Source organism: Sceloporus occidentalis, unplaced genomic scaffold (genome assembly GCF_023333645.1).
Source record: "Sceloporus occidentalis isolate IW3139 unplaced genomic scaffold, rSceOcc1.0.p SCAF_7, whole genome shotgun sequence".
NCBI lineage: Eukaryota > Metazoa > Chordata > Lepidosauria > Squamata > Phrynosomatidae > Sceloporus > Sceloporus occidentalis.
In genome coordinates, this window is record NW_028316987.1 from 62,516,989 (window position 1) to 62,540,639 (window position 23,651).

General features: G+C 38.3%; 1 protein-coding gene across 1 annotated transcript in view; it reads left to right on the forward strand.

Annotated features, from left to right (window-relative positions):
- The window catches only part of AGMO (alkylglycerol monooxygenase), a 161,275-nt gene that overhangs the window by 83,635 nt on the left and 53,989 nt on the right, over positions 1 to 23,651 (forward strand). The window lies entirely within an intron of this gene.

Here is a 23,651-nt window from a genome sequence, read left to right on the forward strand (position 1 = left end):
TAGTGATAGTTGTGAAACCGATGTGATACCACTAGCTTTATATTTACAGAAAATTCTTTTGTTGTTGTTGTCATTTCTATGTACATTTTTCTCATATTCTGTCATATGTATGATTTATATTTTTCATGGCATGGGTCCAGAGGCCTCCTACCTTTAACACTCAAATGGTATTATTCAGATATTCCATTTTACTGTATGTATGTGTGTATGTATGATATATATGAAAAAAGGATGGAGGATGATGTGGGAAAACACAGTCAAGCTGCAAATGGAAAATTTTGTGTCCCTAAATCTCCTGTAAAATTTCATGAATGGGGCTTCTAAAATTAATTTTGAGGTTATTTTAGATTAAAGGAATAATCTGCCACAGTAAACTCATAAGGTGGACTTTCTGGCCTTGACAATAACCCTGGGGTAATAATGCCCTTGGGGGAAAAATCATATTTAAAACTTGCATTCAGTGGCGTAAGTTCATTTCCACTTAGGTGTGACAAAGTCATTACCGATGTTAGCCTTGGTTGGTGTGTGAGCTGGCTTCACCACCAACAACTAAAGATGATGATGTATGGTTCCAGATGCTCTTGCCAATTGACCATAAAATTGCTGTGCATTTCTGGCAGGGCAGCCAAGTTAGAGCTTTTAAAATAGCCCTGCCTGAAGTTCAGAGCCCACCGTTTGGAAGCTGCTCATTATTCTTCTCCTGCCCCCTGATCTGAGCAAAAGAAAGACTTCTGGAATCAATTAGAAATGTCTGCCCATGATGAGATTTGCACGTGAGTTTGGAATTGTGAGGCTTTGATAGTGTCGGCCAACAGCTGCAGTTTCAGGTGGTAAAATCAAGGGAAGAATTTTTACAGGACTTAATTACAGTCAGAAAGTATATATTTATAACTATTTGAGGGAGACAAAAACAAGTCAGTTTGCAAACTGTCAAGCATATCGTTCAAGATGAGACCTAAAAATCTGTTTCATCACAGGAAAAATAAACAAAGCATCTATTGTTTAGATTTCATAGTTCTGAGACTTCATCAAGTGGTTATATGAAACTAGAAATTATGATGTTGTCTGTAGTTATTGCTGCAAAAGAAACATCTGACAGTATTCATGTCATTCCTGTTTGATGAATCAGAGCAATAATAAAAAGAGATATAACCTGGTGTACAAATTCAGAACACAAACATTCATAGATAAATACAGTAATCTGATACTAATATTTTTCCAGAATTTCCAGCATTTAAAGATAGATTTTAATCCCTTTTACATTTGCAACAAATAAGAAATACTAGAAGCTATTCTGTTTTGCAAATAATTCTCATGATTATTAAGAGCTTCCTAACCTGTCATGAATAACAATGCAAAAGGAAGAACAATTCTATATGCATTCTGAAAAGCAGATAGTCCATATATGATTCCACATAAAAGTGTAAGCTTCCTCAATTTCACATCCTGAAAAATCTGCATCCACTGTTTCTCATAACATTTTTAATAAGTAGTAAAATTTTTGCACATAGAATCTGCTTTCCAGATCAGAGAATATTGGAAAGAATTCTTTTTCAGTCCTCCCAAAAGATTTAAAATGTCTTTACAAAGCTTCCCAGAGCTTTTCAGGATGTAGCATCTTTTTTTTTTTAATACATTAAACTAGGAGGATATTGTCAACACTCAATGCTAGGTTCTTAAAGTAAAATGGAGAGGAACCACTGAAACCATCTTGTTAATTTCCAGCAAAATCTTTTCCCCACAACGAAAACACTCTTGCATTTTCTCTGAAAAACTAGCAAGGTAGGATATAATACAGTGTGCACTTGCTGTCCGTGGCAGATTCATTCCACCGCCACCCTATGCGGATAGCAAAAAACATGGGACCTTAAGTCTGTGTTTTTCCCCAATGGGCTTGTACTCCTGCTGCTGCTACTGCCAGGGCTTGCTGTCTGCAGAAGCTCAAACCATGGAGGATAGTGTAGTTGGTCGGATGCACAGAAATTCTTTGTGAATTTTGCTTAGTTCTGCAGAGCAACAGCTACAACAGGAACAAATTGTGAATCTTAGAGCCCCTCACATCGAGATAAAGTAACTTAAAGTCCCAATTTTTTGTTTCTCTACAAACCAATTTAATTGCAAAGGTCCACATGATTCTTTTTCATCCTGAAGTATTTTCTGTGAACTCCTGGCATTACCAAGGACTTTTCATTCCTACTTCCCAATTCAGTTTAAATGAAGGAGCTCTGGTGGCGCAGTGGTTAAATGCCTGTACTGTAGCCATTCACTCGAAACCACAAGGTTGCGAGTTCAAGACCAGCAAAAGGGCCCAAGCTCGACTCAGGCTTGCATCCTTCCGAGGTCGCTAAAATGAGTACCCAGACTGTTGGGGGCAAATTAGCTTACTTGCTAATTAGCTTACTTGCTGTTCACCGCTATGATCTTTGGAATAGCGGTATATAAATAAAACAAATTATTAATTATTATTACTCATTATTTTCCAAAACAGAAATGTTTCTCTACTTGACTGTCCATTTGTTTTATCTCAGAACTAGCTAAGATGGCCACAACCATTAAACACAACTATTGTTTCCAGTGCACAGATTCACCAGAGATCATAAGAGGGGAAAAAGGAAAGTTTGTATTGAAACAAAATGATCCTAACGTTTAACTAGTCTAATATTGGTAAAGCACTTTTAACAGTTTGACTGTGACTGCATCCACCTCAGAAATAATCCAATTTGACACCACTTTAACTGCTATGGAATTAAGAGCTATGGAATTCTGGGAACTGTGGTTTATTGTGGTATCAAAGTTCTCTTATCAAGAAGGTTAACAATCACAAAACTACAATTCCCAGAATTCCATAGCAATGTACCATAACATGGTGTCAAAATGGATTATTTCTGCAGTGTGGACAGCCCCTATAACTCCAGAATAATAATAAGGAAGGCTCAATAGAAATTGGTGAAAATCAGTTTCTGAGATGTTGCATAATTCTGAATTTGACACATGGTCAGTGGAAGGGGAAAGGGAAGAACACAAGGGAAGGGATGGAAATCAGAGATATTTCAAGTAAGAATAGGCTGGTAAGTTCGAAACAAAAAGAACAGGAAACTCTTGATACTTCCAGAGACTTTTTTTTCCTCTGTTGGATGAGCTCTTAATAGGAAATTTTTATTTTGCAAAGAATAGGACAGGATAGTCCTTCATCAGCATGAATACACCTACTACTTTTCCATATAACAAGATAAGGAAAATGTAGTCTTGTAGCCATCTTTGACAATTTTGACTCTTTGGCTTAGTAATGGAGATGAGCACCACTTGCAACAATTGGATAAGACTTGACAACATTGTAAGGGGAAACCTTCACCTTTACCTTTACTCTTGTGGCACCTGTAATAATAATAATAACAACATGACAACAATGTTTATTTATAACAACCTTTAAAGATTACCCAGTATATTTCTTCTTATGCTGAAATAAAGTGGTTGTGCCTTGCTGCAGAGGTGCAGTGGGATTAATTTCTTACCAAACAGCTGCATACTGCTTTGTGGGTTTCTCAAATACGTGACCCTCAGATATTTCAAATATTTAGGGACTTGTATGGACTGTGAAGAAGAAGGGCCTTCTTGACAAGTTGCTAATAGTCATACTTTAGTTCAGGGAATATAGCAGCCCTCTAGGTGGGCAAAGTGTGGGTTGCGGGCCACCTGTAGCCCCCAGAGCTGGGTTTGATGCCTCCTAGACCCCTCTCCAAGTATCCCGAATTCCCCAAATGTCTTCTAGGGGCATGGGTGTGTTTTGGGAATGCCACATTCGGGTGGGTCTCAGGACAATTTAGGCTTAGGAAACATCTTACTTCAAAACAGAAAATTACTCCTGCTCAATTTATTATCTTTAAAAGGGGGGGGGGGCTTTCCTAGGTGTAAAAGGCATCCTTTGAGAGCATGTGGGAGCAAAAATTAGATTTTGTGTAGAGTGGGTCTGCTGGAGATGTGGCATTGCAAGGTCTCTTAAGAAAGATGCCCCTCAACCTTCCACACTTGCCCACCATTACTCTAGATCAATGATTTGGAAACTTTGGTCTTCTATTATTTGGACTCTGCCATCTTAGCCAGTGGTCTGGGATTCTGGGAGCTGAAGTCCAAAATACCTAAAAGGTCAGAGTTTGGGATGTTCTAGATGATGTTCCATGGCAAATTCCAGCTGCCCTAGACAGCATAGGTAACGGTGGTAAATTCTACCATTCAGCAATATCTGATGGTCTGTATAAGTCCCACAGTAGTCTAGATACAGAAGACAAGAATATTTTTTAAATCAACCATTTGCATAAGAGAATGAGAAAATACAAAATAGATTTAAGTGTGTTAACTGAACACTTTGCTTTTAAACTATCAAAACATGTGTCCAGTGAATTATGCTTCATTTCCCTGTTTTCTAAGTTTGGGTTAGGTTATAAGATTTGCTTATTAACCCATGTTGTTATGCTTATAATACAGCTGGTGGTTCAGTTTCATGTTTGGGAAAATTGCCCCAAAGCATATTCATAATGGCCCAGTAAATTACCTTTTACCTTCTTCTAAAGCACACTCAGAATTCGGCAGTCAAATGGATCACTCAGTCGCTTTGCTAACACTTTTGTCTGTTTCTTGGGTCCATGCAGAATAGAGGAGAATCTACGAGTCAAACAGTTTGATTGCAGAAACTTCTGAAGCAGTGTGAAAATATTTTAGAAAGTGGTGAAATAACAGCTGCACTGTCATCCTGGCCATGCAGGAGCCCTGGTGGCACAGTGGTTTAATGCTTATACTGCAGCCACTCACTAAAAACCATAAGGTTGCGAGTTCAATCCCAACTAAGGAGGCTCAAGCTTGACTCAGGCTTGCATCCTTCCAAGGTCGCTAAAATGTCTACCCAGCTTGTTGTGGGCAATTAGCTCACAGTTGTAAACCGCTTAGACACTGTTAGTTCACTATGAAGCAGTATATAAATGAAGCTGTTTGTTTTGTTTGTTTGTATAGTTACTCTGAATAGTCACTTCATCATGCCTCTGGACTAGTCTTTTAAATAGCAGTAACTACCCAGCACAGTCATAATGGCATGCTCACTGGGGTCTTGAACCAGTCAGGAACTCTAGCAGTAGAATCAGAATATACTCTCTCCACTTTCTCCATAGTAAGTTGCTATAGGATAGAATTGGTGAAGTGTTATATAGCACAACCTATAGCCCTTGGCTTGATCTCATGTGGCCTTGACCAAATTTCAGACACTCTATAAGAGTGATCTGTCCCTGAAACCAACTAGGTAGAAGGAGGGGAAGAAGAGAGAGATAATAAGAAGATAAAGATTAGCATGACAAGAACAGCAGAAACAAAGAAACTGGCTTTAGCTCCACTTAGCTATGTAATGTGTCCCTCAATAAATTGTCCCAAAGGAAATATGGCCTTTGACAGAAATACTACAGATGGCCAGAAGAAATGTTCAGATTGCGCTGCCTTGGATTCCTCATCCTTACTCAACTGATTGCTTATGAGGGATGTAAAGAACACTCAAAAGTTTTCTCACTGTCAGCAAGGAAGAAAAACCTTTCATATTTCAAGACAAGCTATTGGAAAAAGCTGCCAAGTGGTAAAAGACTGCGAAAATTACATTTACATTTGCCTAAAATAATTTCATAAAATATTGAGACATTATACAGAAAACACAAAGCAGTGTCTTCTGTGGAAAAGAGAGGTCCAAAATACCCCCCCCCAAAAAAAAAAACAAAATCACTTAAAATTCACAAAACTCTTGTCCATCAGGGAGAGGACGTTGGTAGCTATGATTCTTGCACATGAAAAAAAGTAAAGATTACCACCAATCAGAAACCTTTAATACATATATAGTGTGTGGCCTTTGTATGAATCCAGGAAGGGGCATGCTATACTTGGAGCACTGAAGGCTCCCATTGAAGAGAATGGAGTTTTGCTTTTCTGTGAAAACTGCAGATGAAGAGCTGCAGATTTAGAGCCATATCACAATGGGGAGCAAAAGTCCCCCTATGGTTCTGATTTGGATCAGGTCCTCCATTTTTTTGTTTTTGAGTAAAAATAAGCAGTACTTACATAGGCTGTATATGCACTGTAGAAATCATGCAGTTTGACACCACTTTGCTGTTGCTCAATACTATGGAATTTTGGGATTTGTAGTTTTGTGAGATATTTAGCCTCTGTCAGAGAAGTCTTTTACCCCACCAAACTACACATTCCAGAATTCCATAGTGCTGAGCCATTGCACTTAAACTGACGAGAAACTGCATGATTTCTGGACTGCAGATGCAGCCATAGTTGCATGCTACATGTAGTTTGTCCCAGAGAGTTATACAGTACAAAACCAGATAGAGAAGTAATGTGCTTTTCTGCTTTGAATGGCATTCTAATAGTTGAAGTGGGTTAAATGCTGTTCTTTTGTACAACCATGCACAACTGATATTTGCTAGCAACCTCCAGAGGCGTTGGAATTGAATAGGTATTATGAATTGCCAGGTGGTAGGTAAGTCTGTGCATTTATGCCATAATAAATATGTCAGTTTTTAAGGTATGGATCCTCCCCCAACCCTTAAAATCATTTTCATACTGCAGTGAAGTATCCCATCTGTTAAGTATCCCATTTGTTTCACACTGAACATACCCATATTTCTCCATTTGCCCTTAGCTATACAAATTGGTAGGGTCACACTAAAAATTCCACCACATGTTCCTATTACCACATTCCATCATTTTGACTTGTACTCCTATCCCTAAAAGAGTTGGTATTTAGGTCAAATTCCCTTGTTTGCTTTTGATGTGGTAAAGTTATGATGAGATTATTTTACCTCATCAGTTTCATACAGTGCCTATTATGGGTGCCTCTCCATGTGATAACAGCTGGAGCCTCCCATGTCAGTCATCCTGTCAGTTGTCAAGCTGCAGAAAGTATCGCCTATCACCACATGGGGATGCTTGGGTAAGAATTTTCACACTGTGAAATTAATGAGGCAAAATCACCTTGTGATAACTTCCCCACATCAAATGTGAACATGTGAACTGGACCATAGAAGGAAGTGATCAGGCCTCATAGGCTCATTACAACATAATTGTTGTAATTTCAGAGTGACATTGTTTGAAGTTAAAGGTGCATATTAGTTTTTGCTTTCATTTCATGACATCTTGGTCTTTCCACCTTGCAGAACATTTTTCTTTCCTGTTAGATTACACAGTTCCAACCCTTTTTTCCCCTCCACCTGTTTTCCTCAAACCTTTTTTTGAAAATGTATCATGTCTATCTTTCACATCTAGTGTATTAAATGTAATTTTTAAAAAGCCTAGTTTTCTAGCTATACAAAGCATCAATACAATATTCTTATAGCTTTGGACATATATCAGGCATTACAAAGGCTTGTTTTTTGGTGCTTTGGACTGCTTTTAAAAACTAAAGTCTTTTGCCAAAGCTTTTGTAATTATTTTCATGCCTGGATTTTACAAAGAGCTTTTCTGTGTTTTTGATTGTGAGGGACGTCTATATTTTATTGTACTTAATTAATTTTTCTGTTTGATTTTTAGGTTTTCTAAAAATAGTTGTATTCTATTGTTCTTAAGGTTTTAAAAGCAACAAAAAGTTTATTGATTAGTCAGCTGACCATATCAATAGAATACTAAATATAGTTACAAAATTACAACATATAAAATACAAGATAAAAAATATCAAAATGTCCACATATATACAAAGATAAAACTGAGTCACTATTAAAACTCAAATAGGGGGTTAAAACGGACACAGACTAAGTAAAAGCAAATTTAATAAAATGGGATACATGTATATTTGTATTTGCGGAGCCTCAGCTATTGAAAATATTCCACATATCTTGTTTGACTGTTGTTTATATGATAAGGAGAGATCACACTTTTTACAACCATTCTTGGATAGAATGACCTACTGGGACCTTTCAGCTAAATTGTCTTAAGGTTTTGTCATTGAACCACTCATAGGGTGTATTGCAGAAGTTTCTGTTCCCTTCCTTCCATCAAACAAAAACAAAAAAAACCACAAAGTCACACACAGACCCTGGATACTTTCTGTAGTATATAGAGATAGAGATAGAATAGTCAAAAGAAGGAAAATGCTCAGTGCTGGAGAACATACTAGCTGCTTCCAGTGCAAGTGCAAATCATGTCCACCAGCACGTTGCTCCTTTATGAAGCTAAGATTCTAGCAGAAACCTGGCTTCACCTGAAATTTACCCACTGAAGTCATCTGTATTCAGAAAGACATCAAATCAAATAAAAACACCTACACAAAAGGAAATTGTGTCCTTCTCTCAGAAGCATAAATTTACCCAGAACATAAATTATGCCATTGAGATTTCAGTCCATTGTTTGTGCAAACATATCACCATGAATAGACAAGTTATGCCTGTGCTTCATCAAGTTACTTCTCCACTCAAGAGATGCTTCATTTGTGAGAGTTCTGTATACTATTAATAGCCTCCAGAGTGTGGTATTACTGCCATCAAGTGTAATTATATTATTCTGCACATGTAACTGTTCACATACTGTAATTGTCCAGGTATGCAAGTTCTATTATGATTTAATTGTGTGCAAGATGTTCAAATGGCTTGATGGCTGGAAAAACTCAGTCTACTGTATGAGCAATACTTGCAATATTTTTCAGTTGGAATACACTGCATAGCTGACAAATATTTGTGAACAAAAGTAGACAGAATCTTTTAATGTGGTTAATAACATTTAAAAAAAGGAAAATCTGTTAATTACAGTTTTATTTTGGGTTTTTTTTTTCTTGTAAAAAGATCCCATCTTCTAGCTAATGAAGAATTGAAAATAGACAGTTTGAAACAAAAGTGTCCATTTTAAAGATATTTTAAGTCTCTTAGTTGTGAAAGTAGATGAGAATCTAATAAATCAGATCTCCCTTGTTATGTAATTTTGGCCATGGAAAGTCTTTCCCTTGGAGGTCTGACTGGCACCAGTTTTGCTTCTTTTCGAAGGCAGCTCAAGACATAGCCTTTTACTGTAGATTTTGGGATCTAATTTACTGTTAAATATCCACACAAAGTTTTAGCTTTTTTACCCTTTTAATGATCTTTTAACTTGTTTGCATTGTTCAATATGTTTTAATCTTGTTTAAATTATGCATTGGTTGTGATTTGTACTTGTTCCAATAGTTTATTCCAGATATAATAAAAGGACAGAGTAACATATTTTAATAAAAATAGTATAAGAATTTCTAGGTTACTCTCTACTCATAATTACACAAGGTTGCGAGTTCAAGACCAGCAAAAGGGCCCAAGCTCGACTCAGGCTTGCATCCTTCCAAGGTTGCTAAAATGAGTACCCAGACTGTTGGGGGCAAATTAGCTTACTTGCTAATTAGCTTACTTGCTGTTCACCGCTATGATCTTTGGAATAGCGGTATATAAATAAAACATATTATTATTATTATTATTATTATTCTCTCAGAAACGCATGCGAAATTTTAATATATAGGTGAAGCCTGAGGCTTACTCAAGAATGTAATTGTTTTGTAACACTTGGAGTTGTAGAGTGATGAGCTAGAGTTGAGAAAACAATGAGGTTCCTCAACTCAAAATGCAGACTATACAGTGCAAATCATTAGTTGCTACATTTCCCACTCATCTGCCTGAACTCAGTTCTCTCACTAACCATCTGGTTTTTTACCCAAAATTCCTAGCCTTCTATTTACTCTCAGAAGATCTATCTCATATACATCCATTTGGCAAGCTCTCTGATGCTTTTCTTGTGACCCTATCTTGAAAAGGAAACATTCTCCTTGAGATCTGCATTTTTCCTTACCTATCATAACTGGATCTCGTTGTAATCTGGGGGGGAAAATGTAACACTTTCAGGCCATGTTTTATGCTTATTGTGAAAAGTCATATACAGTAGTTGCCGTTTAAGTAATTTCCTTCTTGTTATGAAATGTAAATGTCTGATTGTTTCTGGTATTGTATTTACCTAAATGCAGGAGTGCATATAAGTTGGAAAATGTAGACAGTCAAGATGTGGGGAAGCTGATATATGGATTTGGCTGTAAAGGATGAAGGGCACTGGAATGAATTCTACTTAATCATTCCATCATCCCTCCTCTTTCATACGATAGTAGTTGCAATGAGATTAGCAGACTGCCTCCTCAGTCATATTAGTCCATCTATTATAGTCCATCTAGACTGTACCATGAACACAAGGCCTACAGTGCAAGATAGAGTCAAGGAGAAACAGTTCCTAGATCTTTTTTCTTTATAGTTTTTTGTGGCCACTGGTGGGGCACCAGTAGGAAACAGTGTATTATTTTATTTCCAGCAGATCAGCTGCTCTGTCCTAGGAGCCCATGTAGTTTTTGTGGGCTTCCTGCATGAGTGGAAGGGCTTATCAAGTCTAAAGTCACCCTGTTGGGCAGCATACCCAGGCAGAGAGAAATGTTAGCTTAAACTTATTTGCCTCGATACACTGCCTGCATTTGGGTTTGGGTCTTGTTTCTACCCTGTCTGCCAGCTCTAATATGCATGCAGTATATTAGGGAGGGGCATGAGGCCTATATTTTATTTATTTATATTTTATTTATCCTTTTGTCATAACTAATACAGTAGTTTCAAGGGGCTGGATCATATCCACCTTGAGATGGTTGGAGGTGAATGTGCCTCACCTCCAGGTAACAGAGAAACCACACAGAGGCTTGCACCAATGTGGTATGTCACTTCTATTTTTTCATGCTTCTCCGAGCAATCAAGATGAGAGAATGAGTTACCATGGATTGACAGGCAGGTCATCCAATGCCTGGATCCATGTCCTCACTATAAAAATTGTGGTGTTTCCCGCTCATTTACAATACAGTGCCTCCCCCGTAAGGGGACCCCTGTGTAATAGGAAATCAGCGTATGATTGCACCCCATTGCAAACTATGGGGTGCGTGCTTGCAGGGCAACACGTGCACCATTTCTTTAAGTGTGGCTTCAGCGTGTACGTATGGCATGGGCACACTGTATAAACCATAAATCTAGAAATTTCAGTCAAAAAAAATGACTAAAAAACTTATGCAGAGGTGTGACGCAGCAGCTAACAAGGCCAATGTGATTTTAGGTTGCATCAATAAAAGTATAGTGTCTAGATCAAAAAAAGTAATAGTGCCGCTGTATTCTGCTTTGAATATTCCAGGCCCCACCTGGAATATTGTTTCCAGTTCTGGGCACCACAATTCAAAAAGGACATTGAGAAACTGGAGTGTGTCCAAAGGAGGGTGACTAAAATGGTGAAGGGTCTGGAAACCATGTCCTATGAGGAACGACTTAGGGATCTGGGGATGTTTAGCCTGGAGAAAAGAAGGTTAAGAGGTGATATGATATCCTTTTTTAAGTATTTGAAGGGATGTCATATTGAGGAGGGAGCAAGCTTGTTTTCTGCTGCTCCAGAGAACAGGACCCAGAACAATGGATGCAAGCTACAGGAAAAGAGATTCCACCTCAACATTGGGAGGAACTTCCTGACAGTAAAAGCTGTTCGATGGTGGAATATGCTGCCTTGGAGTGTGGTGCAGTTTACTTCTTTGAATTTTTTTAAACAGAGACTGGATGACCATCTCTTGGGGTACTTTGATTGTGTATTCCTGCATGGGGGGTGGACTTGATGGCCCTCAATGTCTCTTCCAACTGTATGATTCTATGATTCTACTTGGAAGAGCATCTATGAAAAAAAATAGACAAGATCCTGAAGTATAAAGCTACATCAGGATTGTCCCTGCTACTGTATTTCCCATTTTGATGTATGGTTGTGAAAGCAAGACAGTGAAGAAGACTGATAGGAAGAGAATCAACTCATTTGAGATAGAGTGCTATAGGAGAGTCTTGTGAATACCCTGGACTGCCAAAAAAGATAAAAAGTCCTAGAGCAAGCCAAGCATGAGCTCTCCCTATCAAACTGTGACTGTCATAGTTTGACCTTATCATGAGAAGAAATGTCCCATTAGAAAAGACAATAATGCTTGGCAAGGCATCAGGCAACAGGGAAAGAGGAAGAGCCCATGGATAAATTCTGCCCTGTTTCTGCAAGACCTTAATGATAGGATGACTTGGAGATATTCATAGTGTCACCATAAATCAAAGTCAACTTGATGGCAGTTAACAACAACAGTAAAAAGGAAAGATATATAAAAGAATACTGGTTGCTTTAATCAGGGTAAGTTTGATATTTTTTTTAAAAAATGTCTAAATTTATTAGCTGCTTATTAGACGTTGCAGCACCACCAGATGTATTGGATTATTTTAAACATTTAGTATGATGTTTTTCCTATGATGTGGACCCATTAAAATAGCTGTAGCGGTTTCTCTGTGGATTAGTAAAAAAATATTTTGGAAATTCTTGCATTCAGTGCAGCCATCTATTTTAAGTAAAGAAAAGAAGATTGTTAAGCTACCAGTGAGAAGTGTGAATATTGTGATTGGCCACTGTGCCTAAACCTGTGGACAGGTATAATGCAGAGTGCAAATGAATTGCTACTGTATATGCTTAAAACTGCAGATGTGAAAGCTAAAATAATATTTAACTATTCATGGTATAATGAATTCTTGCTTGGCAGCTGGCATTCGGAATGTACTTGAAAGGTACTCTTGGCCTAAAGTGCAAGTGATTTGGCAGAGGACTTGCCTAATATATATTCTCATAGACTGTCTATGCAAGGATGCTGGCAGTTTTAGTGTGATTTCTATTCCAGGAGACAAGTTTCTGTCCAAGACAGCATATGAGTGACCAAATATTTTCCAGTGGAATCTGGGCACTGTAAAATTTCCGGAACTAAGTCGAAAGATTGCAGAGCTTGCTAACCCACACCTCCCCTTTGCATACCAGTGTGATGGTGAAATATTTCCAGCTAGAGTACACTGTGATGAAAGGCAATAAATTGAACAGGCCATTTCTCTTGGTAGAATTTTACTGGTATTTTAAATGGTCGTATTGCGTTGCTACCAATCAGTGATACTTTTTTTATAACAAAAATTTACAGCATTTTGACAAGATGATAAAATGCTTCATCCTTTTCAATTAATTTCTTCTTGTTGACCAATAGCAGCAATATAACTAATAACTTCTGATAGCTTCCCATGAAGCCATTCTCAGACCAAATCTGATGTAAATGGAAAAAAATGCTTTAAGAAATCAATTAATAGAAGAAAATGGTTTTTGCTTATCTTCCCTCAAGCATTTTCAAATCTGTTTTACAAATGTAGGCTCTCCCCTTTCTGACAGGCTGTTTAAATGTAGAAAATACTGTATTCCAAATAATAATAATAATAATCCCAGGCATGATGCACATCACTTTGGACTAAATTAGAGCCAGCAGTTACTATCACGCCTTTTCTCATTCTTTATGAATTTTGGGTAAATTAGGGTTCTATAAATTATGACCCTTCTCTCTCTCTCTCTCTCTCTCTTCTGGTACCATTGCACACATGGAAAACATGTTAGGTTTGTGTTGCAATTCAGTTTTAATGATGCAACACTTGGTTGCAGTCAATTGTTAGAAGGCTGTGATAGTGCTGGTTTAGTGCTTCAGACACTGCATGTTCTATAGCAATTACAGCCAGCTTTCAATAATGGCTGCTGGCGGGATATCCACAAGTGAAGTCATAGCAATTTGCAAAAGGGGGGGAAACTAATAAAAATGCACCTGCCTTGTGGTGGAAAATGAGACTTTAACATCTTTGCTTTGAAGTTGGGTGAAGTCTGTGGTATTAACTAACAGATACTGGTATTATGATGCAGTAATCCAGACCCTCAGGGGACTGCAGGGATTTGTAATACAAAAAAGCTGCTATTTTCTAGTCACCATGACAATCTGAGTTAAGAATGAAAATAATGAGGTGGTGATAAAAAATAGAAGGGTGTTAGCTATAAAGTTAAGAATATATGGAAAAATTGCTTACAGTTTGTAAGGTATATTTTATAGCTGATAAGTTGAGGGAATTTTAATATTTGTTTTTGTCAGTGGTGTGCATTGGGTGTTTGGTGTGTCTGAAATGTTCTGAAGGCACATGGTACAGCAGTCTTCCCAAAGCAAAGCAGATCTGTTTCTGGTGCGTTCATGAATAGGAGAGTGCTTGGGAACCCTACCTAAACTACCTTGAAGGTAATAAACAAAAAAACTACTACTAAATAAATTATTTATATATTAAAAATAAATTATTACTGATCACTTCTTCAGGACAAGATATTTGGAATTAATGTGAAATTAATGTGGAAATCAAATTTAGAATCAGGCTTGCTTGTTTGTTAGATCCACAAGGTAATCTGGAACAAATTACTAGTCCTCTCATTACAGTATAGTACCATGTAATCTATGGCCTGTTACACACGGGCTAAAAAGTACACGCAGAGCGCGTACCAGGGTTAAGGCGGGGCGGTGCTTCTGCACCGCCCTAACCCTAGTGTGCGCTGCGTGCGCAAAAAATGGCGGCGGCCGTTCCACATGGCCACCGTCATCAATACGTCATGGCCGCGCCGCCTCCAAACAAGGCGGTGCGGTTGTGACGTATTGGGGTCGCGACAGGGCACCTAGGGCGCCCTTTCCGCAACCCTGGAAGGAGCTCTGTTTCGGAGCTCCTTCCTGGTTTGGTCCACTGGGTGCAGCCTTCAGACGGCTGCGCCCAGCGGACCAAAGGAGAAAGGGGCCAAACGGCCCCTTTCTCCTTCTCCCCGCCACCGCGTGGTGTCCTTGGGGCTTGAAGCCCCAAGGACACCCCTTTCCCGGCTGCGGGGAAGGGGCCTTTTGCCGCTTCCCCGCAGCCCGGAATGTGGCGGATCGGGGCCTCATCGGCTGCCGTTCTGGCCGCTGAGGCCCTGATCCGGCAGGGAAAGGTGCGCCTACAGGCCGCCCCAAAGGGGCGGTCTGTAACGCGCCCATGTTTGACATTTAATGTGTATTGCAGCTTTAGTGTGCCTCAACTATATTCTGTTGCTTCTTTTATTTTTTATTTTTTTAAAAAAAATAATAAATACAGATAGGAAATGTTTACTCATGGCCATTGTGTAAGAAAACAGCTGCCATTCAGGCTTTGAAAGAGGTGCTCAGGGACTCCAGTTTAGCCCCTTGGCCTGTGTGGTCCCTCAGGGCTGAGTTCTGTTCCCCATGCTATTTAATATACACATGAAACCGCTGGCAGAGTTCTTCAGAAGTTTGGGTATCCAGTCTCATCAATATGCAGATTACACCCAACTCTATTACTCAGTCCAAGGAAGCCCTTTCAGTCCTCAACTAATGTCTGTCATCCATAATCCAGACAACAAAGAGGAGCTCCTGGTCAATCGAAAGGCAGATCAGGGAACAGAAATTCAGCCTGTGCTGGATCAGGTTCCTCTGCCCCTGAAGACTTACTGTAGATCAATAGTTTAGATGTACTTCTAGATTCAACCTTGAGCCAAATTTTGATGGTGGCCAATAGTGCATTTCCACAGTTAAGGCTTGTGCTCAAGCTGCACCCATCCTTGAGATGTCAGATTTGGTCATAGTGGCACATGTTTTTGCTACATCCCATTTAATTACTATAACTCATTCTTTGTGGGGCTGCCTTTGAAGAGTATTTGGAACCGTCACTTGGCCCAAACAGCTGTAGTTGTAGTAATTGGGTTAGCTATAGAGAACACATATCTCCCCTATTGCAACAATTCCACCAAATACCAGTCCATTTCCTGCCACAATTCAAAGTGTATCTGATGACGTGTACAGCCCTATTTGACTCAGAACCAGAATATTTAAAGAATTTGTCCACATTTTGAGCTCTTTTCTCTCTCAGATACATCCGGTTGGAAACATAGGGTTTTTAGAACTCCCTTCACAGAGGGATTATAGTGACAGGCTCCTTACTGTCTTTCCACATCCAAGTGAACACCTATTTATTCAAGCCAACCTTTGGGAATTGATTTTTTTTTAAAAGGGAAAATGGGTCTTGTATAATATGCTAGATTTTAAATTTTTAAAAAAATGTCTTATGTTTTAATTTTAAAAGTTTTTATTAGGTTATTTTTTTTTAAAAAAAAGCTATGAATTTTTAACAATGTCTTTTAACTGTTGGAAGCTGCCCTGAATCCTGAACTGAGGGAAAGGCAAAACGTAAAATCAAGAAATAAATAGCCAGGTGATACTGATTTTATAGCTGCTCTAACTTCTTTTCACTCTGAACTCTTTCTAAAAACTTCATGTGAGTTGAACTTTTCTGGATGTTGTCTGTCTACAAACTGAACTTTCTAGAGCATAATATAATATGCTGAGTGACAGTCCAGGATCTTTGGAACCTAATTAGTATCATGTTTAGCCTACAAAAAACTGGAACTGAGTTGCAGTTGCAGTACAATTAGGATTTCATTGAGTTTTACCCTTAGAACCAGCAATCTGAAGGATTGCACTACAAGTGGTTGCTTTGTCTGTAATCCATTGTTTTTTTGATATTGCCATTATTAATCCTGTTACATTTTAAAGGTAATGTAAAAGCTACAGTTTTCTGTCCAATGTGGAATGTTAACTTTTAAACTTTCAAATGTTTCTGTTAAAGTGGTGGATAACATATTACTTTTTAAAAAGGAACAACACCTCACGCGTTATTTCAAAATAAAATAAAATGTGAAGCTCTCCATAGAGCTTGATAAATCTTGCAGAATCTGAGCTCTTTTGAGTAGCATTATTCAAAGGGTAATCCATGGAGCAGTGTTGGTCCACAAGCCATTGGCTGCTAATCCACAAGAAGTTTCTAGAATGGGCACAAATATGTTATTGGTCCATAGCATACTAGAGGGGGAAATGCTGGTTTCCCCTAATCAGTTAGTCTGAGAAGCACAACTCTAGAAGACCTTGGGTACTTTGCTGAAAAGGCCAGGCAGCTCATCTCCAAGGCGTAGCAAACATTCTTTTTATGTCAAGCTTAGCTGCATCCTTACATATAGGACAAAATAGTTAAATTTATCCATCAGCCTTTATGTTTAGCACTTTTTCTAAAATCTGGGGATGTGTCACTACTTTGGGAGAAACTGAAACTCTTCTTGCAGATTGATACTGATCCAACATTTTATACATATTGGGGGAAAACGTTCCTCATACAGTTCATGAAAATGTTTTGATGAACATAAGTGTCTTCAAATATATTCATTTCCAAAATATACCCCTTTTTCTTATTTTATACTATCTTTACTGTGTATCTTGACACAGATACATACCTCTCCTTAGTTTGTCTTCAGGAAGGTTGGATGGGTTGATTGATTGATAACTTTTATTGCCTCTTCTCAGTACAAATACTTACACATGATCCTATAATAGAAGACCCTTAGGAGTTGACTCAGTCCCTGAGCAGACAGGCAAACAGGAGCAGTCTGAGTCTGCTCTGGCCTCAAGTGGGCTGGGGCCATGGCAAGTGACAGCCCACTCTCAAAGTGGGCCACTGCTGCGGGCCCCAATGTGCACCACCAGAAACCAAATTATCCTGGCTCCTTTTTATTCTGGTCCAAAGGTCCAGAGCACAGTGTCAGAGAGCTTTCAGGCTGCTTTGGGGGTGTTCGTCATGTAAACACCACAACTCTGAAGCAGCTGAAAGCCGCTTCTTTTGGCCTGTCTGTTCCATTCACAATCTCTAACTCATTGCGTATATACTTCTTATGGTATACTTCTTATTCAGTGACAGAGCTTGTCTGGCAAAGACAGTTTGGGCATGTTGCAAATGTGAATTGATAAATCCTTACTTATAATTTTGTACTATGTCTATGTACAGATAACATATACATGCTTGAATAATCATATGGATCCTTTATTGATCAAAAATAAGCAAGCATTGACTGAATGAATGTAATTTTTAAAGGGGATGGGGGAGTGAAATATTATCTGTGCATTTCATGCTAAATTATCTTGATATGGAAATTATCTGGAAACAATTTTTCCTTCTATGGTTTTTGTTTGACTCAAAAATAGCTCTCCACATACGGTAAAAATAATATCCAGTCTTTTAATACTAATAACTGAAAATTGCATCCTGAGGTAGTGGCTGCCCTTATTGTATCATGTTTTATGCATTTTGTTAACCAACTGCTGACAGCATTTTCTTTTTAAAATAATTAACTTTCACAGCTGAATTTCACACTTCTTCTGCATAACTTTTCTTCATAAATCTTTATATGCACACATGTATGCACGCTCCTCCATGCATACATATTTGTTATTATTATGCACCTTAAACGTGTTTCTGACTTATGGTCACCCTAAAGTGAACCTATCACATGGTTTTCTTGGAAAGATTTGTTCGGAGGAGGTGTCTGCCTAGAGAATGTTGGTGCAACTGTGGGAATCAAGAAAATCTTTGTAATTCTTAATTTACAATAATAATAATATTTCCCTGGTGGTAATTTTTTACTATACCTAATTTTTGTGTATATAAACAATGCACATGGATATCAGTGGAGCTGAATGCACAGAGATAAGCAATATTTAATTTGAAGGACAACATTATGCAATGAAATTATGCATTGTTGGTCATTCTATGCAGAATTGTTGTTCTATTATTATTTCTTCTTTGGAAATGGGTCATGTTTACACTAAATTGGTATTCACTGTCCTTAAATTATACTTGTTATCAGTTCAACTGTAGGAACTATGTATGAATTGTTATTAATCTTTACATGTTAATTAATTCATATATAGAGAACAACAAGAAAGTAAGCTTGTAAACAAAGCTGTATTTGCAGTCTATTCTAGTGTCTGCATACATTGAAACCCATTTTCACAAAAGAGTTTTGCAATCCTCCCCAATTATTGCACCCAATTTGTCATAACTTTATTTTTCAACCCTTGTCTGTACCAAGTTTTTTCTCTCTCACTGCAGTCCCTTATTTCCTGTTTGCTTCCATGCCTTTTTTCAGCCTCACTTTTCTTTATTAGAGACTATCAATTTCTAATGGGACTGTATTCTCCAGGCTCTCTAATTGTTCTTTCTTTCTGCTTTGTGGTAATCCTCAAACTCTGTAGTCCTGTGTTCTGCTCAACTAATTTCTTCCTGTGTGTACCTTCCAGCTGGATTTGTTGTACTTTTACACTACATTTACCTTCCTGTACAGGTTACTTGTATGCTTTTTAGCTTGACCACATTCCAACAGAATCTGTTATGCTAGGTTAGGCGAGGAACTCGGTTTACAAAATGTTTAATTTTCCTCCAGTCTTAGATCTGTTCATATCCTGTATGTATTATGATGAAGCAGTATAGTTGATCATCTCAGATCAGATAAGGTATTGATGTTTCTCATTCAATGCCTTAGCTGACACATCTTCTAACTGGGTATTACAGACATAAGGTTCTTTCAGTCTTTGAGCCTTAACTATGCATTTTATCCTACAATGCTAATTGTCAATTGAACTTACATTTTAATGGCTTCCTATTAAGTTTTCAACTATACATCAATTGATAAAGCGCTTAAAGATTCTGCCTATGCCAACTGACCTAAACTGATTATCTCAAGGGCTGTTCTTTGTGTCTGCCCTAGTTGTGTTATGGCCATAAATTTAACCCCCAGGCCTACCCATGGTTATACACTTCATCCTATTTCCCTCACCCTCCCAAGTCTACTGACCTGCTGTCAGCCCCAGTCAACGTACTGAATTGCCAATAATGAGGTGCATGTTGTAGTCTGAACTGAAAGGCACCAGGGAAGGCTGCCATAAACCCTTAATTGCTATTGTATCATTTCATAAGATGGAGGCAACTACTTGTGTTGAAGGCCAGCAAGGATCATTCTAAGAAAATCTGGTAGGCAGCATTCATAGGGGATTAAAGTTTTAAATAAATTCTGTGTAGGGCCTTAATATACTGGAATAAAAAAGCAGGACATATTTAGGAAGCTCTTTAACATCACTTCTGATGGCCCATGGATAAAACGTCTATTTATGTTGGCCTTTTCAGTCTATTTTTTTTAATGATAATCAAGATGAGTCTGACATGCATGTTTGTAGGGATTGCATGTTTGTAGGAATTAACTACAGTAGAGTGAAAAGAAATTTTATTTTGATACTGACCTCAAACACTTGTATTGCATATTGCACACTTGTGTGGTTGCTGAAGTGAAGGTTAATCAGGCACATAAATAAACTTTTATATTACATTTTGGCAATATGGAACTAAGATTGTCAAAGCAAATTATACTGTCTCATTAGCATACATGTAAAACATATTTATAATGCAGTTGAATTTAATGGTTGCAGTGATACCATTCCATAAATACCAGCTATTTCTGAGGTTTCTCTCTTTACCTGAATAAAAGGATTTTTAAAGGTTTGAACTTTATTGCACATTGTATATGTTATTATACATTACTGCTTCCCAGCCCAAGGGAAAAAGAATTCCTGTGTTAAAGCTGAAGCCTAAAATTCCGCTGCCTCAGCTCTTAGGAGGATTTGAGAATATAAAGAACTCCGCCTGGAAGGGAGGTTGGAGAAAGGAAAAACAACCGCTTTACGAGTCTTTTGGGATTAATAAATCTTCCCATATTCCTTGGAATCCTTTGAACTAATGTTAGAGAAAAGCGATGGAGACAAAGGTCCTCTGGAGCTTGGTTTCCAGGTTGCACCATCAGCATTGAAAATACAATTGCACAGATGCGATTTTTATATGTAAACTCTGAAATAGTTTTGTCTATCTGTAAAATCTAACTACTAATTCCACTGTTTTAAAGAGCTGTAATATCAGTTATATGAGGTCTTCTTTAAAATGCTGGCCATCAGTCAATTCTTCTTATACAAATATTGTTGTATGGTATCCGTGTAAGGTTTATTGCATAAATCAGTCCCTCTTTTCTGGCCATGTACACCTACATTCTGGCCAGTACATGTACAGAATAGAATCCTGTTTTGCACTCTGCAGGTCATAACCCTGAAAAATGAACTGTGATTCTCTGAGACATACTTGGAGCATCCAGGTTCAGTAGAAGCATGTAACACAAGACTTGTTGCTCTAAGAGTCTGCATGTACTGTTGTCAGATTTTGATGAAAGAAGTTGAAATCAGTATCACTTTCTAACCCAGGATTTGAGAATGTAATCCCATGCCTGAATCCTGTTGCAGTATTACAAAATGAAAGTACAACATTCACTGTAAAGGGCTGCTGGGTTTTATAACCAGTCCTACCACAAAAGGCCTACAGATCTTCCTAATCCTTCACATGTTAAGGTATAACTTCCACATCAAGGTATAACATCCACATTTTCTATCCATAAAGGCTATGTATGCAATTTAAAACCCTTGGAAATCAACTTTCTAAAGGTTTTATCAAACAATCCTAGCAAAGTGGAGTTACAGTAGGATAGAGCATCTTTTGCAAGTACTTATCACACAACTTCATTACCACTTCAACTTATATTTCAATCATTTATGGAGACTAGAGTACCTTTTCATTGATGGTGAAAAGGTGCACTCCACCAAATACTGAAATGTAAAGCAGCAACAGGAGAGACACAGTGTCTACATAATGTGAAAAAAACCTGCCAAAGACTCTATTATGCTACTGTAATTGTGCTTTACTAGCCTTGTGTGATAAACTCCAAATCTTCAGGGAAGCATCTCTAGATGAAAATGGCTCCATGCTGTGAATGGTGTATATTAATAAACAAGAGCTGGAAGGAGTCAAACAACCTTGAGGATTTGCATAACTGCAGAACTCAATGGCCTCTTTTGCTTGTCTTGCTCTTTTCCATGAGTCATGTAGGATTTCTATGTGAAAGATACAAAGGAGTGGGGCAGCAGAGGGAGAATCCCTTTAAAAAAAAACAAACAGTTTTCACTTAGACTATAGCACTACAGTTGAGTTTGGAAATTTCATCTTTAAACTGAAATTTATAGATTTTCTTTAAAAAATTGTAATAATAATAATAATAATAATAATAAATTTTATTTCTACCCCGGCTTACAAAAGGGCGGCTTACAAAATTTATAAAAACATTTCAATACAGGATTAAAATTCAGTATAACAGTTAAAACCATTACTACAAAAAAAAAAAAAAAAAAAAACAGGAACAGGAAACAGTAAAATAGGAAAATACACATGTCAGGGGCAGAAGAAAAATGCAAAAAAGTTACATCGATCCAGGGTCAAAAGGGAAAAAAAGGGGCAGGAAGAATAAACAAACAAATTAAGGTGGAAAGGCCAGCCGGAATAGATATGTTTTCAGCTGTTTTTTAAAAACAGCTAATGAGGCGGCGGAGCGAAGCTCTGCAGGGAGCTTATTCCAAAGTGAAGGGGCAGCAGTAGTAAAAGCCCTCTGTGAGGTCCGGGTAAGGTTAGACCTAGGGACCTCCAAGAATTTAGTCCCGGAAGTTCTGAGTGTGCGAGGCGGATTATATGGGGAGAGGCGGTCCTCCAAGTACCCTGGGCCCAAGCCATTTAGGGCTTTATAGGTCAAAACCAACACCTTGTATTGAGCTCGGAAGCGAATAGGCAGCCAGTGAAGATCTTTTAAAATAGGTGTTATATGGTCCGACCTGGAGCTACCAGCGACCAATCTAGCTGCCATGTTCTGCACCAATTGCAGCTTCCGAGTTTGGTACAAGGGTTTCCCCATGTAGAGCGCATTGCAGAAATCCAATCGAGAGGTTACCAGAGCATGTACAACAGATTCTAGGTCCTTTCGGTCCAGGTAGGGACGCAGCTGGCGTATCAGCCGAAGCTGATAACAGGCACTCCTGACCGTCGCATCCACCTGAGAAGTCAGCTGGAGCGACGAATCAAGGAGTACTCCCAAGCTGCGCACCGAGTCCTTCAGGGGGAGCGTGACCCCGTTCAGGACCGGGTGACGGATCTCACCACCAGAAACCGGGGAACCTATCACCAGTACTTCCGTTTTCCCTGGATTCACACTGAGTTTGTTCTCCCTCATCCAGCCCATTACCGACGCCAGGCAGGCATCTAGAGGAGAGATGCCATATATTTATTGAGTTACAAGAATATATTTATATTTATTGAGTTGCAAGAATAATATTTCTGTTAGGAGCCTTGGTGGTGCAGTGGTTAAGTGCCAGTACTGAAGCCATTTACAGCCACAGGATTGTGAGTTTAATCCTCGGCAGGGCTCCAGGGTCCAGTCAGCCTTGCATCTTTCCGTAGGTCGCTAAAATGAGTACCCAGCTTGTTAGGGGCAATTAGCTTACACATTGTAAACTGCTTAGGGAGTGCTTAAGTGCAATGATAAGTGGTATAGAAATGTACTTGCTATTGCTATATTGCTGTCATTGTTTCTTTGTATGCCACTAGTACTTGGAAGCTGGGAGTGGAGAAAGAAGAATTATCTTAAGACCTTCAAAATGTGACACAAAATGGAATAAGCCTTTTGAAGGTGCATAGATTATTATTCTTTTAAATAAACAGCCTAACTCATAAAAATTAAAACAGGGACAAGCCCTGAAAGAAATATTAGTATAAAAATATTATCCAGATACCTGTAGCTCTACAGAATTGTAATCATAGTGTGGAAGGGAAATTTGCTCATAATTTCAGTTATTAAATAAAATGAGCAGCCTCTGTTTGGCCAGCTAATTGTACATGGAATTGCACCCAGCATTTCAGCATAAATACCATATTGACTTTACTGAATTTCTGACTCTATCTTACACA